General features: G+C 43.3%; 1 pseudogene; it reads right to left on the bottom strand.

Moving 5' to 3' along the window:
* Nucleotides 1-8,214, bottom strand: part of LOC117695181 (melanoma-associated antigen B16-like) — an 18,645-nt pseudogene extending 10,431 nt beyond the window's left edge.
* Nucleotides 8,215-11,993: the final 3,779 nt, after the last annotated feature.

Genomic DNA, 11,993 nt, shown 5'->3' with positions numbered 1-11,993 from the left:
TAGCCTTGCCTTCATCACCTAGCTGTCCCACCTCACACCCCTCTCTTGGTCTGGCATTGGTCACTTCCAACTGCTCCTGCTGGATGTGTTGCATCTCTTCACATAGGTCCGAATAAGGAATGTGTTTCACTACATATGGGACAGGCTGCCTCCTGTATAGTGCTATGCCCAAGTAGGACACACTGAGCTACTTTATTCTAAAATTCATATGTGATGAAGGGGCCACGTGTCCTTTGAATTTCTAATACAGGAAATCTGAGTTCTTTCTTACATTTCTATTATAAATAGGCTGCTATGAAAAAGTGGAGCATGTATCCTTCTTACATACGAAGAAACTTTTGGGTATATGCCCAAAAGAGTAATAGCTGGAGTGGTATAGCTGAGTCTTCAGGTAGAACTATTTCAAATTTTCTCAGGACTGCCAACTGAGTTCCAAAGTGGTTTACTAGGTTGTAGTCCCACCAGCAATAGAGGGATTGTTCCTCTTTCTCCACATCCTTGCCAACCTCTGCTGTCACTGCATGTTTGATCTTAGCCATTCTTACTGGTGTGAGTAAATCTCAGGGTTGTTTTGATTTGGTTTCCCTGATGACTAAGGATGTTAAACATTTCTTCAGTGTTTTCTCAGCCATTCAAGATTCCTCAGTTGAGAAGTCTGTATGAGAATTCTGAATTTCTGTACTCTACTTTTAATAGGTTTATTTGGTTCTCTGGAGTCTACCTTCTCACATTCTTTGTATATTTTGGATATTATCCCTCTATCGGATGTAGGTTGGTAAAGATCTTTTCCCAAATGTGTGGGGTTGCCATTTTGTCCTATTGATAGTGTCCTTTGCTTTACAAAAGCTTTTCGATTTTATGAAGTCCATTTGTCTATTGTTGCTCTTAAAGCATAAGCCACTGGTGTTTATGCTCAGGAAGTTTCCCCTGTGCCCAAGTTTTCAAGGTTCTTCCCCACTTTCTGTTCTATTCGATTCAGCATCATCTAGTTTTATGTGGAGGTCCTTGATCCACTTGGACTTGAGGTTTGTACAAGGAGATAAGTATGGATCAATTTGCATTCTGCTACATGCTGACCTCCAGTTGAACTACACCAATTGTTGAAAATGCTGTCCTATTTCCACTGGGTGATTTTAGTATTTTGTCAAAGGTCAAATGACCATATGTATGTGGATCTTTCTGGATCTTCAATTCTATTCCATTGATCTTCCTGCCTGTTTCTGTACCAATATCATCAAATAGTTTTTTTGTTTTTGTTTTTACCACTATTACTCTATAGTATAGCTTGAGGTCAGGGATGGTGATTCCTCCAGAAGATTTTTGTTGTGTTGTTGTTCTTGAGAATATTTTTCGCTATCCTTGATTTTTTGTTATTCCAAATGAATTTGAGGGTTGCTTTTTCTATCTCTGTGAATAATTGCGAGTTGGAATTTTGATGGGGATTGCATTGATAATCTGTAGATTGCTTTTGGCAAGATGGCCATTTTTACTATATTAATCCTGCCAACCCACGAGCATGGGAAATCTTTTCCATCTTCTGAGGTCTTCTTTGATTTCTTTCTTCAGGGCTTTGAAGTTCTGTGTCCCACAGATCTTTCCGCTTGTTTGTTTAGAGTCACATCAAGATATTTTTATATTACTTGTGACTATTGTGAAGGGTGTTTGTTTCCCTAATTTCTTTCTCAGCCTTTTTATCCTTTTAGTAGAGCAAAACTACTGATTTGTTTGAGTTATTTTTATAACCAGCAACTTTGCTGAAGTTGTTTATCAGCTGTAGGAGCTCTCTGATAGAATTTTGGGGTCACTTATGTATACTATCACCTGAAAATAATAATATCTTGACTTCTTCCTTTCCTATTTGTATCCCTTTGACCCTCCTTTTGTTGTCTAATTGCTCTGGCTAGAACTTCGAGTACTATATTGAATAGGTAGGGAGAGAGTGAGCAGCCTTGTCTTGTCCCTGATTTTAATGGGGTTGCTTTGAGTTTCTCCCCCATTTAGTTTGATGCTGGCTATTGATTTGCTGTATATTGGTTTTATTATATTTAGGTCTGGGCCTTTGAATTCCTGTTCTTTCCAAGACCTTTACCATAAAGAGGTGTTGAATTTTGTCAAATGCTTTCTTAGCATCTAGTGAGATGATCATGTGGTCTTTTTCTTTTGAGTTTGTTTATATGGTGTATTACGTTGATGTATTTCCATGTATTGAAACATCCCTGCATCCCGATATGAAGCCTACATGTTCATGGTGGATGATCATTTTGATGTGTTTTGGATTCTGTTTGTGAAAATTTTATTGAGTACTTTTCATCAATATTCACAAGGGAAATTGGTCCGTAGTTCTCTTTTTTTGTTGGGTCTTTTGTGGTTTAGGTATCAGTGTAACTGTGGCTTCATAGAAAGAATTGGGTAGTGTTCCTTCTGTTTCTATTTTATGGAATAGTTTGAGGAGTATCTGTATTAAGGTCTGATAAAATCCTGTACTAAAACTATTTATCCTGAGCTTTTCTTTTCTTTTTTTTTTTTCTTTTTTTTCTTTTTTTCTTTTTTTTTGGTTGGGAGATATCTAATGATCAGTTCTATTCACTAGGTGGGGATGGGGGTGGTTATGGGGCTGTTTAGAAGATTTATCTGACCCTGATTTAACTTTGGTACCTGGTATCTGTCTAGAACATCATACATTTCATTGAGGTTTTCAAGGTTTATTGAATATAGACTTTTGTATTAAAATATGATGATTTTTTTTTTAATTTCCTCAGTTTCTGTCAGTATGTCTTCCTTTTCATTCCTGAATTCGTTCATTTGGATACTGTCTCTGTGCTCTCTGGTTAGTCTGCCTAAGGGTTTATCTATCTTGTTGATTTTCTCAAAGAACCAGCTCCTGGTTTTGTTTGATTCTTTTTATAGTTCTTTTTGTTTCTACTCGGTTAATTCCAGCCTGGAGTTTGATTATATCCTGCAGTCTACTCCTCTTGGGTATATTTGCTTCTTTTTCTTCTGGAGCTTTTAGATGAACTGTTAAACTGCTAGGGGGATGATCTCTCCACTTTCTTTATGGAGGCACTCAGGGCTATGAGATTTCCTCTTAGCACTACTTTCATTGTGGCCCTTAAGTTTGGATATGTTGTGTCTTTATTGTCATTGAATTCTAAAAAGTCTTTAATTTCTTTCCTTCTTCCCTGATCAAGTTATCATTGAGTAGATAGTTGTTCACTCCCACATGTATGTGGGCTTTCTGTTGGTTTTGTTGCTATTGAAGACCAGCCTTATTGAGTGGTGGTTCCATAGAATGAATACATGGGAGTAATTCAATGTTCTTGGTATAATTCTGATAGGCCTGCTATTATATGTTACTTGACCATTTTCCCTTACTGCTTTCAATATTCTTTCTTTGTTTTGTGCATTTGCTATTTTAATTTGTATATGATGAGAGGGATTTCTTTTCTGGTCCCATTGGCTTCTTGTATATTTATGGGCATTTTTTTTCTTTAGGTTAGGAAAGATTTCTTCTATAATTTTGTCGAATACATTTGCTGGCCTTATAAGTTGAGAATCTTCACTCTCTTCTATACATATTGTTCTCAGGGCAATGTTTTCACTGTGTCCTCAATTTCCTGAATGTTTTTAAAATAGGAATTTTTTTGCATTTGTATTTTCCTTGACTGTTGTATTGATGTCTTCTGTTGTGTCTTCTGCTGCTGAGATTCTCTCTCTTGTCTCCAGTTGATGATGCTTGCATCTGGGACGCTCGCATCTATTCCCTTTCCTAGGACTTCCATCTGCAGGGCTGTCCCCTTTGAGTTTTCTTTAATGATTCTCTTTCCAATTTTAGATCTTGAACCGTTTTGTTCAAATTCCTTCACCTGTTTGATAGTGTTCTTCTGTATTTTTTAAGGGGGTTATTTATGTCTATCATCTTCATGAAATGAGGGTTTAGATTTGAATCTTGTTTTAAGAGTGTGTTGGGGTATCCAGGACTTGCTGTAGTGGGAAGACTGGGTTCTGATGTTGCCAAGTCAAACTGGTCTCTATTGCCTATGTTCTTAAGCTTACCTCTAGCCATCTGGATACCTCTGATGTTATCTGGCCTTGCTATCTCTAACTGGAGCCTGTTCTTCCTGGGTAGTCAAGCTGAGGATTCGAGCTACAACTGGGGCCTGTGCTGTGTGGGATCTGGTCCAGCACTGGGGCTCTACTCCTGGCCAGCACATGTGGGAATGAACCAGAAGGTACAAGGGTTTCCAGCTGGGCAGGGAATCTCAGGTTGGGATTTCAATCAGTTGGCCATGTTGTATCCCTCTCAGTACTAAGGCTATCTCCTTAAAAAACAAAAGTCCTCAGGTATTGTGCTGTTAGGCTCAGAGATAGATGGATGCTTAGATGGGTGGCTCTAGCCTTTAGTCATCTTACTAATTAGCCATTCAGGAGAAATAAACAGGTTTCACCTCTTTGGAGCCAATGCTCAAGTGAATGCCTTCTCATGTGGGAAAGGCATCTCCATACTCCCAGGATTAAGACAGTCAGTCTCTGGTAGGCAGCCAGAGACAAAGTTGATGAGAGTTATGGCAACATAGAGCAGAAGGAAGAAAATCACAGTGAAGAAAAGCAGGGAGCACCATTACCTAGGAATTGTCTGGCTGTCTGGACTCAGCATAGGAACATGGCACGTGTTAGGGAACTCTGTAAGTGACAAAGTCTCTATGTCAGGTTCCTCAGCATAGGACAGATGTCTGCATCTGACAATCCCATCATCCCAGCACATGTCTAGGAAGGCAGAAGAAAGGAATAATGAAAGAATAATTTGGGTGAGTGAATGCTGGATATTCAGGACAGTCTATGGGGTGTAGGATCAAGAAGTGTCCTCTGGATGGGCACCACTTCTTGGTTAGTTTGCCTGTGTTCCATGGTCAGCCCCATATAAGCCCAGGCCCCTTGACTTGCAGGGCACAACTCCCTAGTTGTATCCATCTGTCTCCCACACTCAGTGCTAGATCACTATGGATCTGTACAACCTTGCAGAGGAAGATCAGCTCCCAGTCATCTTCTGTTCCCTCTTAGTTTAAAGATCTGTAGGCTTGGCAATTACAGCACATGCACACTTTGCTTTGCTTAGGAGAAAGCTCAGCTAATGGACTGCAGTAGAAAAGTTGAGGTGCACCTCTGACCCCACAAGTCTTGGAAAGGAATATTAGAACCAGTAGATGGAAGAGGTAGAGGAACCTCCATGCACTCTCCCTGGTGGGGGGCATGTCCTCTTCCAAGTGTTTAGGAGAAGGTGAAAGGGATGTGTAAAGAAGAAAGGGAGTGATACAGAATAGCACAGGCCTTACTTTTTCACTGCTTTCTAGGCTGTTACCCACAAGCCCACCATTTTGTGCATTGCAGGCATCTCTGGTGTATGCTCAGTTTGTTACATGTGTTTGACAAATGCCTCCGGAGATTAGCAGGAATAGGATAGCTTCCCAGTGACCCCAGACCTCTGTATTAGTGCATGTAGGCCTCGGCCCCGCTTGCCCCACTAGAGGAGGTCACTTCATAACCCAGTAGCCAGGTTAGTCTATCTCTCCCCTTATAAGTGAAGGTCCACTAAGCCACTAGAATCCCAACTTATAGAAGTGCTGTGTCCCCAGCATCCTGGTTTTAGAGGGCAATGATCGACACTCACCCCAGTAGGCCATACTCACCATCCAAGGGTTTAAATGGCCTTTAATTTACTCCAATCAAATAAGCTGTCTCACTGAAGGTGCCTCCCTAGAGTCTGTCCCATAGGCTGTTCTCTCAATCATGCAGCTAAACATGGGGAATTGGAGCCTGGAAGGCAAGGAATAAGCAGAATCCACATGTTAATGCTGCAGGTTGGATATTGAAAGTATCAGCAAGTTTCCTGTGTTAAAGCCCTGGCCAATAGGGAAATATTACCTGTATGTGGGATATGGTGAGAGGCCTTTAAGCCTCCTGGAATGCCTAGGAAAGCAATTTTGGGTTCCCTGCCCACCTTATCCATTAGTTGTGCTTCCTGGCTTGCGTATCAGCAGGGTTCTGTACCACTCATTCATATGCCTGTGTGGTTCCCCACAACAGAGACTTGAAGAGATGTGACAAGCAAATTTGTATCTCCAGAGCCAGGAGCCAACTAAAACTTTTCCTTTTAAATATTTTTAAAGCCATTTTATTGAAGTGACATGGAGCCAGCTGGGATTGCTAATAAAGGTTGTAATAAAATATTGACATATTTTATATGTGTAAAATATTTATTTAATTTATAAGTATATGTAATTATACATATATATATGTATAATATACATATACCACTTAAGAATTTACCTGAAAGGAATGAAGTTATTACATAAGTAAAGGAGAAAGGGTGAATGAAAAACCTACAAGTCCCCACCAGAGACACATCTGTAAACTCTACTTTATGTCTTAAGCTCTGAGTGGAGAGGATTAAGAAGAAACAGACTCCTGATTGAAGGCTTTGTGAACACACTTAAAATCATCACAACAATGGGTATCTAGGTAGCTGAATAGTTGACTGCCATGAAGCCAGCTTCTCCAGACTTTCTACCTTAAAACTACTTCCCTGACTTTCCTTCTTGGTGGATTGTGATCTAGAAATCTAAGCCAAATAAGTCCTCTCCTCAAGTTGCTTCTGGTCAGTGCTCTCTCAAAGAACAAAGTGAAACAAAGGCTGGCCTTGGGGAGATAAGTGGAGGGAATAGTCAGGATCCCTCCAGGACCCCATCAGTGGAATGAAGGAAGAAGCCCCTGAGGAGAAGGGCATTCGTGCCTCAAGAAGCAGATCATTAACAGCGATGCTGTAGACTGCTTGAAGTTAAATATGAAGACAGAGGAGTACTCTGGTCATTTGTTCAATGGTACACAAATGCCACAAGCCTGCACCATGGTATACTGATTTCTCCATCATTGATCCACCAATACAGAAGAGGATTGAGTTTTTACATCCTGATCAGAGGACCTGTGGTGCTCCAGAGGTAGGTTGAAGTAGGAGCCATCAAAGAAGAAGGGGCTTTGCATGATACTGGCAGAGGTAGAAAGAGTAACCAGTGACCTTGAGGGCCCTGGCCACATTCATGGATTCTCCCATGAGGAAAGCATTCTCTGCCACAGACCTTCCCTCTACCCCATCCCATAATCCTTATTTTCTGGAGCATTTTGGGCAGGAGAAGAGCATCTCACTTGAAAGGAGAGAACAGTCCCTTGTAACCCAGCATTTATTAAGTCTTCCTCCAATTCATCCCAGCAATTCTACAGGACAGTTTGATTATACCTACCAATGCCCAGCCCTGCACCTGGTCCCACAGCCCTCTCTCCACCTTACAACAAAGCACATGGACTACCCACAATCCTATTTCAGCCCAAACATTACAAATCTATTCCTCTGTCTGCAGCCCCACTCCAAACACCTTACCTCAGGTTCCACAGCTCTGCCCTGTACTTCTCCATACTCTACCAATATCCACTTTCCCCTTCTTCATCTGGAAGTCCTGAATACTCCTTCCAATTCCTCCTCAGAACTCACAGCCTACCAGCTCTTCCAATAGACCCTTCAAGTCGACCTCAGGGATCTCATTGCCTCAGAATTCAAAGCAAAATTGCCTCAAAATTTCCAACTCCCTTCCTGCAAGTACATAGATCTTGCCTACTACATCAGTATTCATGGACCCTTCTTTGACACCCACCTCACACTCCAGCTCCAACCTCTCTTTGGTACTCTACATGTCTGCCTCCCTGGGTCAGGATTCACAGCTGTGCCTCCACTTCTTCCCTCAGAACTCACAGCCCCTCTCTCTTCCTTCCTCAGCCCTTCAGGTTCTACATCCTTACTCTCAGCCCCACTCACATCCTGGCTCAGCTCGTCCCACATCCCTGTCCTGCAATGTCAGTAGTCAGCGTCCTACCCTGACTTCTATGTCAGCCCTCTGAGCCCCACCCCTACATTACCCCAACAGTCCAGCCAGGGATGATTCTCCTGTTGGACCCCAGCTGTCCCAAGCACTCAGGGCCCTGCCTTGCTCCTCCCACAGCCCTGCATCCCAGCTCATTCACAGCTGTCCTCTGGACCTTTTCCAGACCTTTCAGCAAGGCCTCAGCACTCTCAGCACTGCCCTTACACGGCTTCACCGTGACTCCTTTAACCTTTTCATTCTTCTTCTCAATTTGCTTTCCTCCCTGGCTCTGATGACACACAGACATTGTCCCAGCACTGAATATCCAGAGCTTCCCAGAGTCTGAGTCCAACTTGGTTTCCTAGAGGCCAATTCAGACTACTGCATGCTCATATAAATGGCTTTCCAGTCCTTGATGCAGAAGGGGTGGTGGCCAATGACCCTGAAGGAGATTGAGGCCTTGCCCTATCCAGGGTGCAGATTTGACAGAGCAGTTGACTGATGCTCTCAGCAAGTGTGACAATCCTGCTGCTGACTGCTTAGGAAGGAGTCCTTAGGGTCTGTTCTGGTGTGAGCTGCAGACTGTATCTTGATATTTCCTGAATCCTAAGCCCTTCTAAGACCCACAAGAGGAGCTGAGCTGCTATTCACAAGCCAGGCTTCCTCAGACTGGAGTAGTTACTACTCCATTTTGGCCTCAGTTCCTGTCCCTGTCCTAGAGCTAAAGTCAGAAAAGAGTCGGTTCGTGGCATGGGTCTGTGTGCATGATTGTGTGCATACTTGAGTGCCTGTGACAGGGAGCAAGGACGCTGGACTCCTGGAGTGGTTTTAGAGGTTGGTCCCCTGGAGAGGATGCTGTGCTCACTGTGGGCTTGGAGGAGGTGGCAGATATGGTTCAAATGCAGCAGCTAAACAACAGCCCTGACAAGTCAGTATTGCAGTGCAGAGTCTAAAGCCAAGGCTACATAGAGCTATGATTTTTTTCCAGAGAACAACCCTCTTTGTATTTTCCTATATCCATCCAGACTGCTATGCTGTCAGTAAGAGCATGGCAATGAGGACTTCCCTCTTCATTAGCCCCTCTGACCTTAAGGACACAGCCCCAAGTACCTTGGCATTTATGGAAATGGAAATCTACCTGGAAATTACTACTGTGCTCAAGCTTACTTTGGTCCTACTGTTGTCTGGATAATAGCGATGTATAGTAATGCCTGTCTGCCCTTTGTCCCCAAAGGCACACACCATATGTGGCTTCCCATGCTGGTATTTCAGTCCCGGGTCATGCACTGAGCAGACATCAATACCATGGCAAATCTGTGCTCAAGAGGAGGACCCATGTTGAAGCCCAACATGTCCAATCCTTTTGCAGTGCAAGAGCTCTGTGTAGAGGTTCCTGGAGGGAAGGAGGAGTGAGTCTCCCCCAGCTATTTATCTTAAAAATTCTAAATACAACTCTGATTCCTTGAGGTGGGATAAGAAGACTTAGGTGGTGGACATTATGTAGTAACATTTTACAGGGTCTTTGCAATGTTTCTAAAGTCTGTCTTCCTCTTGTGTCAGGCAATTTCCCACTTCCAAGTCCTGAGAGGAGAGGCCTACATCTTAGGGGTAAGGGTAGAGTACTGTTCATCCCTTAGCTGATAGACAGCTGGTTTGAAGTGGGCTTATTCTGGGATAATGTATGCTTTGTAAGGACCCTCACCTGCTGCCCAGAAAGTTCCTGCAAATATCTGCTGGATGTGGGGACCCAGGAGAATGGAATCTCCTCCTCTGACACACTTCAGTAATGTGAGGTGACACCTGTAGGTTCAGTAGCCACACCCTCTGCACCCTGATGCTGAGGGCACAAAAATGCTGCTGCTGTTCATGAAAGGGCTAGGCTGACCCAAGTGTGTGGAAGACTACACTTGGAACAGTGCCAAGGGTTAGACAGCATCACACACAGATTCTAGGCCCATGTTTAAGAGGTTTATTTATTACCACATGGTTTATTTTTTGAAGTAAAAGAATTGAACATGTTCTTTTACTGAGGAAAGAGTAATTATCCTCAGGTAGTAGAGCTCCCTGATTTTAAGAACATGTTTATGTATCGTAATACAGCACAGATTATGCAAGTGTTTTCTTAGTAGTGATCTTCCTCTTCTTCATCTTCTTCCTCCTCATCAGACCACTGGTGCTTCTGGAAATATTCTTCATCCTCCTCCATCTCCTCTCCCTCTTCTTCCTCCTCTTCTTTCTCCGGGTCTCCTTCCTCTTCCTCCTCCTCATATCCTCCTCATCCTCATCATCATCATTCCCCTTCTCTTCCTCCTCCTCTTCCTTCAAAAAGTACTGCCATTTAGACCTGCATGATAGAGCACTTCCAGGAGAGAGCTGCATAACTTGTATAGAGACCTCATGGGCTGTAACTAAGGAACCATGAGGCAGCTGGTGGGTTCTTGCTCAGGTATGTCCATATCAACAGTTGCTGATAGACAATCTGTATCATTATCTGAAGAGCCATCTCTACATGGGCTACAGGTCTCCTGACTTGGAGTTTCGTCTGGGCACTTACAGGTACATTGCTTCTTTTGTATGGTTCTCGAAGGCTCCATGGAGGCCCACGTGTAGGTGTTGTTTTGTTGGTAAATGCCTGCTCAGGCAGCATCTTCCTTGGCCAACAGTTGTATTCTGGACCCTATAACACTAAACATCCCCCGAAATATTCCAGATGCCTGTCTTTCCAGGGCGGTTGTCCCACAAATAGTGGCCACTGGATGCTAGCTTCAGTAGTGGGGAACCATCTGATGAAGTCATAGTTTTCTTTGTTTGTCACATGATGTCACAAGTGGCCCAAGGCCAATCTGGAGAAGAAGCCATGTCTCAGTGTAAGGGAGTTGTCTAAAAATGAATAAAACTGAGCAGATTTCCCCAATGATTTCCAGAACAGACTGCTGTTTTTCTGACAGGCACATGTAGCCTATTCCCTGCATGAACTGACAACAGATACTATTTCTTTTCCAATTCCTCAGGCAGTGGAGGGGACAGCAGACAGGACAGCAGTCTGTTTCTTCCAACTCTGCTTTGCTCACAGGCTAACCTGGTGTAAGTCCAAAGTTCAGCAATACCAAGACTGCTCAGCTAAGATAGGCTGCTAGAAGACTCTCCCTTCAAAGCAGCATGGTCTAGCCTTGCCTTCATCACCTACCTGTCCCACCACACACCCCTCTCTTGGTCTGGCATTGGTCACTTCCAACTGCTCCTGCTGGATGTTTGTATCTCTTCACATAGGTCCGAATAAGGAATGTGTTTCACTACAAGTGCGACAGGCTGCCTCCTGTATAGTGCTATGCCCAAGTAGGACACACTGAGCTACTTTATTCTAAAATCATATGTGATGAAAGGGCCACTGTTGTCCTTTGAATTTCCATGTATGCATCTGGCTTGACACCCAATCTTGGTCTGGGAGCACAATAGAATTGCTACTGGCTTCCCACTCTTCTCCAAAGATGCCATTTTCTGTCCCTGACACACTGGATTTCATGGCCTGATTTAACCACATTCGATAATCCAGCAGAGCCCCTCATGCATCTGCCTGGCACTGGTGGAGTTCAAATCAAAGTCTGTGTCAGTCTCACTTCAAAAATCCCTGGAGTCAAGAGAAGGAGTCAACAACCCAACAGGATTCGCCCATGACCATGTGCAAGCTAAAGAATTCTACTCAATTAATAAAGGCAAAGGTATAAGTTTTGCAGGCAATGGATGGAACAAGAAAATATCACTTTGAGTGAGGTATGTCAGACCTAAAGAGACAGACATGATATGTACTCACTGATAGTGAATATTAGCAATAAAGTACAGGACACCCATGCTTTATTCAACAGAAATAAAGAAAGGAGATAACCCCAAAGGCCCAAGAGAGGATGGTTGGAACTTCCTCATGAGGGGAAGTAGTTATTGGAGGTGGAAGATGGGAGGGAACTGGGAGGGGCAGTAGATTGAAAGAGGAGCGGGATGGTGGATCAGATGTAGGGAAGCACAGGAGAAAGAAGAGAGATTGGTCATGTGGGGGCAATTGCAAGGAACTGCCAGAGATCTGGCATGGAG

The sequence above is a fragment of the Arvicanthis niloticus genome, chromosome X (assembly GCF_011762505.2).
Source record: "Arvicanthis niloticus isolate mArvNil1 chromosome X, mArvNil1.pat.X, whole genome shotgun sequence".
In the NCBI taxonomy this organism is placed as follows: Eukaryota; Metazoa; Chordata; class Mammalia; order Rodentia; family Muridae; genus Arvicanthis; species Arvicanthis niloticus.
Note: the sequence above shows the minus strand (reverse complement) of the source record. Positions and strands in the feature narration are given on the sequence as shown.